The sequence below is a fragment of the Belonocnema kinseyi genome, chromosome 6 (assembly GCF_010883055.1).
Source record: "Belonocnema kinseyi isolate 2016_QV_RU_SX_M_011 chromosome 6, B_treatae_v1, whole genome shotgun sequence".
Classification (NCBI taxonomy): Eukaryota; Metazoa; Arthropoda; class Insecta; order Hymenoptera; family Cynipidae; genus Belonocnema; species Belonocnema kinseyi.
In genome coordinates, this window is record NC_046662.1 from 93,444,014 (window position 1) to 93,449,350 (window position 5,337).

The 5,337-nt window shown below is 31.5% G+C and overlaps 1 protein-coding gene across 2 annotated transcripts in view; it reads left to right on the forward strand.

Moving 5' to 3' along the window:
* The first annotated feature begins 2,490 nt into the window (after positions 1-2,490).
* Positions 2,491-5,337, forward strand: part of LOC117174442 (5-hydroxytryptamine receptor-like) — a 554,399-nt gene continuing 551,552 nt past the window's right edge. For both annotated transcript variants that reach the window (XM_033363567.1, XM_033363568.1), the window contains exon 1: positions 2,491-2,884. The gene's annotated coding sequence lies outside the window, so the exon portion shown is untranslated. The remainder of the gene's footprint in view (positions 2,885-5,337) is intronic.

Here is a 5,337-nt window from a genome sequence, read left to right on the forward strand (position 1 = left end):
TTTTAACAATCGGCATGTGGATTTTCTATGTAGCCTCGACGGCTCGAATAAGCGACCCAGTTGTGATATTTATTAAATGTGACAATAGTTGGAATGGAAGAATATATTAAAATATAAACAGTGACATAAATTTGTAAACAAATAGTTAGGTGTTATTTTTTACATCCTATTCTAACGCAATTAAGAATTATATTTGATAGTACCCAATTTCTACTATTTATTTAATTTTAGGTTCAGAATCCTTCGCTGATTCACCAAAGTAGAGTTGCTCTAGGGAGCTCTAGGGAGAAAAATCTTTTTTTATACACACTTAAAAAAAAGCTATTATTTAAGACTGCTTGAAAAAGGCTGTAACATCTAATAGATAGTAAGCAGAATAACAATGATAATAATTTAGATTTGCTCATTGAAAATTTATAAATAGTAAAAAAGAATTTTTTAATGACATGCATTTTTACAATATTAATTGATTAATTGGATAAATCAAATTTTGTACTACAAATTTTCAACTTTTACGAAAAAAAACTTAAAATGGGACAAAACATGGGGAAAATTTCTAATTGTATTGTTTGTGAAGTAAAGTAAAGAAATTGAATTCTGAGGTTATGGCCTTTTCTTCAACACCTTTTGATTAAATTATTTCAAATAAAAATAAATTAAATTAAATCATTGAGAAGACCAAAATAAAGATCACATTAAAGTAATATTTATCAAAACAGAGTTGACAAATTCGAAATAAGAGAAGTATTTTTATGAGGTTAAAAAACTTTTTTTACAATATGTGTGTGTAATGTTTTTTTAGTTCTAAAAACTTGAAATTAGTCGATTTTTAAATTATGACATTCAGTAACCTACGAGCTCAAATAATTAGTGCTGGCATTATCTCATTGATAAATAGTCAGTTGGTATTGAAAATCATTAAATTATGGACGTTTGGTTAAAATTATTTGAGCAGATTAAGGCTTTTGACATATTTAAATTAAAGAGTGTCGGGCAATTTTCAATAAGCACATGAATTTTATGTTATTCGATGGGAAACATTTTCAATCTAAAATTGTGCTGTAATAAGGGTCTTGGATTTTTACTTAAATATTGGAATTACTAGAGGCATTCAGTACCCTTGCATAAATGAATCAAAATTGTTTAATTTCAAACCTCAGTAAGGAAAAATTGGCTGGCTTATGAATTTTGGATTTAAAGCTACATAAAATTACATTTCTAAAGTTTTAAATTAGACTTCTTTAATTATTAAGTTTTTAATTAAAAGCTATCGTATAATTTTGAACCTTTCGTAAATTATATTCATAAAGTTAGATTATTTACAATGTGAACTTAGTCTTATTTACAATATTGTGTTTGCAACTTTTAATTTTGTATGTATTAATTTTAAATGAAAAGCTTTAAAATGTAGAGCAGCTCAGATAATTTTTTTCAGTTTCGCATATTGAATCATATACGTAAAATTTAAATGACCGATAAATGATTGAAAACAGGAATTTAATAGAAATTGATATCTAAGATTTGAGTATGCACCGTGTAGTCATTTACTTCGAAAATCTGTTTCACTATCAGTCACTATCAAAAATCTTTCAAGCTTTTAAAAAGCGTTGCAAATTTCGAAAAGATTCTTTCTGAAATCTCGTTAGATCCATCAGATCAGGTATCTGGGAAAAAATTTATATTTTTTAAGGATTCAAATGATATTATCAGTCACGCCATATAAATGAATCAACATGATTTATTATGAACACGTTTAAAGTCCTACAAAAAATAACTGTTTAAACAATGATATTTGTAATCAAACTTTTTCTTACTGTGACTGCCTACTGCTTAAAAAAAGTCGTTGAATTTTTTTGAATCATGTTTCCCGTTAAAATATTTGTTTTATGTCAGTCATAAAAAGTCTGATTTCTGGCACAAAAAACCACCTTAAATCGCTACTGTAAATGTTTGAAGATTTTGGGATTGTGGAATTTAAATGATTTTGTAAGGGATAACCCCTCGGCATATAACTGCTTGGACTGCATTTATTTAAAAATAGAATAAAAAACAATGATGAAAATATTAATGTTGAAACGTCAACGGTCACATTTTTTAATCAAAAAAATCGCTATTGCTCCAATAGTACTTTTTTACACTCCAGTAATGAAGATTACAAAGGCCAGGTCATAAAAATCGACTTTTGAATATAATACTAAAGAGGATGCACCCAGGACCAGTTCTTCATCCTCAGGATAGGAAGGGAAGTTCGCCTGTGACGCACGAAAACGTGGTGGGGGTCGTAAAATCTGTGGAAAACTGCTAGTTCACGCACAATGGGCTAAAACCCGGGAGAGCGCGCGCGCGTCCGGTCGCAACCGAAGTGCAGGACGTCATACACACCCCTATGTTTGAGGGCTCGCTCCTTCTCTAAGAGGTGCGCGTGCGCACCTGAAATTGCCATTCCGTGGCTCAGTTCTTCGCGATACCCCGTGAAATGCGCGCCGTTTTTGTTTTTCGTCAGAAGGATCGGTCGCTCGTGTCGTGTCGTCCCCACTCGTATACACGCACACCTTCCGCGATTTTGATTCGCCCGTGGCCGGACGACCGTGACTTCCAACCTCGTGCGTGTGTCCCCGAAGCGTGGCTACCGGCTCTTATGCCGGTACGAACTTGACTTTTTACCACAAAATTTATTATACAAAAAAAACAAACCACTATTCGACTTGCAAATAATTATTCGGAAACCTGTTGCGGACGCTTTCCCGATTCACAGCCAGTCACGTGGCTTCCAGTTTTTAGTAGGACTGCCACTTGAAAGAAATTAAAATAATCCAAAGAAGAGAGAAAATTCGTTAGTGTTTCAAAACCAAGGAAGCACGTGATTGATGCTAAAACACCCAAGGTTGGTGGAGAATTAATGACTAGCAGTTTTTTTTATTATTTAGAACAGTATGTCAGGATTCGTCGATCAGGAAATTTGTTTTGCTTCCCTATGGGTTTTAAGAATCTGGAAAACCACTTGGCATTTGTAAAATTTAATTTTGTTGTTGTATTTTACGACTTCAGGTAAAACTTTATGAATTAAGGTTGAATTTTAAAAAGCAGAACTTGCTTTGCTTGATTAATTTATTTTATTTTTAAGAGATACAACAGTAAATAAATAAATATATAGAATTGTTTGAATTTACATCCTTTTTCTATTTAATAATAAAGTCTTTTGAATTTTCTACTTCCCTATTGTCGGAAAGGATATCCAATAAATCTTAATAGATCAAAACATTAAACTTTTAAAATAGTAAAAGCATATATTTAAAAACATAAAATATAAAAATAAATTTACAGCAGTTCATCTCTCTGTACAATGATTTCTCTTTTAAAGTAAATTTGAATGGTTAAAATTCAAATTTTGAGTTGTACTGAAAAGACCCTTGAAATTATGTGATAAAACACACTATGGCGCTTTACATAGCTAGGTTTAATGTCTCTAGATTCTACAATGGATACACAAATCCAATGTTTGGTTTACGATTTCGCGTCACAGTCCGAACACTGCAGGATACCCCAAGATAAAATTTATGATTTTCTGTAAGGTATTATCGACTTTTACCACACGGTTTACCCAAGTTTAAATTTACGATTTTCTGTAAAGTATTTTCTGTATTTATTCCTCGGTAAAAAGAGTAAGGTCATGTGCTATTCACACCTTGAGCTGTATGAGTTTCCACCATTTTTTATCTATAATAATCAATTTTGTTCATTGAAGCTTTAAAAAATAACAACAAAATATGAAATAGGGCACAAAAACACCCTTCTTTTATAAAATAGATAGATGAAACAGGAGTAACTACTTTTTCAGAAAAAGATGCACATGCGGCAGTTTTCGTATTCTTCGAATTATTTCTCAAAGTTTCAGTGATAACAATTTATTATTATTGACAAAAGCCAGAGAAAACTCATGTCGTTTTTGTGGTTAGTAGCATAGGCCCTTAATGCAGACAAATAAGTTAACACATTGTTAATGAATATAATAATAAGTTTCCATAACCTATTTTTATTCCCATCAATTCGAAGGTATTGGTTTTATGTGAAAATGTCTTTTGGGGATCCCGTCAAATGTAGACATTTTCAGGCCCCCTGAGCCAACAAAATTCGTTTTTACGGTGGTGTCTGTATGTCTCGTTGTTGATGTTTGCGATCACGATAACTCTCGACATAATTTTCGGGTTGGATAACGCTTTGGCTCACTTTACGAGAGTGCAAAAAGAAAGAACGAGTTTCTTGGCCAGCCATTTTGGACAAAAATTCAAAAAGTTAAAGAAGTTTCACTTTTTTTTAATTTCGAAATTTTAAAGACGGCTATTCGTATTATGCAGTAGGACGAACAATTGATCCTTATGACTGTTTCCGATAAAAAGAAAACTATCTTAGTTATAGCATTTTGAAAATCCAAAAAAACAAACGAAAAGGAACATTCTCAGGCAAACAACGCACGATAGGAAAAAAGTCAAGTAGAAAAACTTTGCTTTTTGAAAGACCTACAAGAGTATAATAATAGCTTTTTAATTTTTCTTGAAAATTTTGATCGTACAAAAAATAATGAAAAATAAAGAATTCCGTTTTGCGGTCAAACTATGTAAGATACGAAAAAAAAATTGTGCACCCAAAAAAAATCTACAAATTCATTGTCAATCACTTTTTGATTTGATGCGTACTATTTGTCTTATTCGCAAATAATACTATTAAAAATAGAAAAATCAAATTTTTGATAAACGATACGAGATATGAAAATAATGAATCGACACAAGTTGTTCACCACAAAAAGAGCTACAAATCTGTTTTTAACCATTTTTTGAATAAAATCTGTAGCTTTTGTTCTAATTGTGAAAAATGTCATTACAAGAATAGAAATGAAATTATCTGACACAAATACACAAGTACAATGAAGCAAATAAATAATAAATAAAATATGATGAGGGTGTGTTCATCAAAGCCGATGAAGCTTTAACAGAAGATAATTCACAATTACTACATTTTAGTTTCGATTCTTTGACTTTTAATTTTGAAAGTTCTATGCAAAAATGTGTGAGATGTTCAATGAAGATACACGCAGCGCATGGTAAATACATTATCGAACATGAAGTGTGAGATCCAACAGGTGCGATGAGTCTGAAGTTCCTAACGTTAACGAATAACGAAAAAATTTTTTTTAAACGTACGAAAGCTGGCATTTTACAGTAAAAAATAGTTGTGTAAAACCCTAAGAACTGCCTCAAACAGCTTCAACCCTTCAACGCATATGGAACTCACCCCCCTCAACCCTAAATTTTCCGAAAATTCAATAAAATCAACCTAATT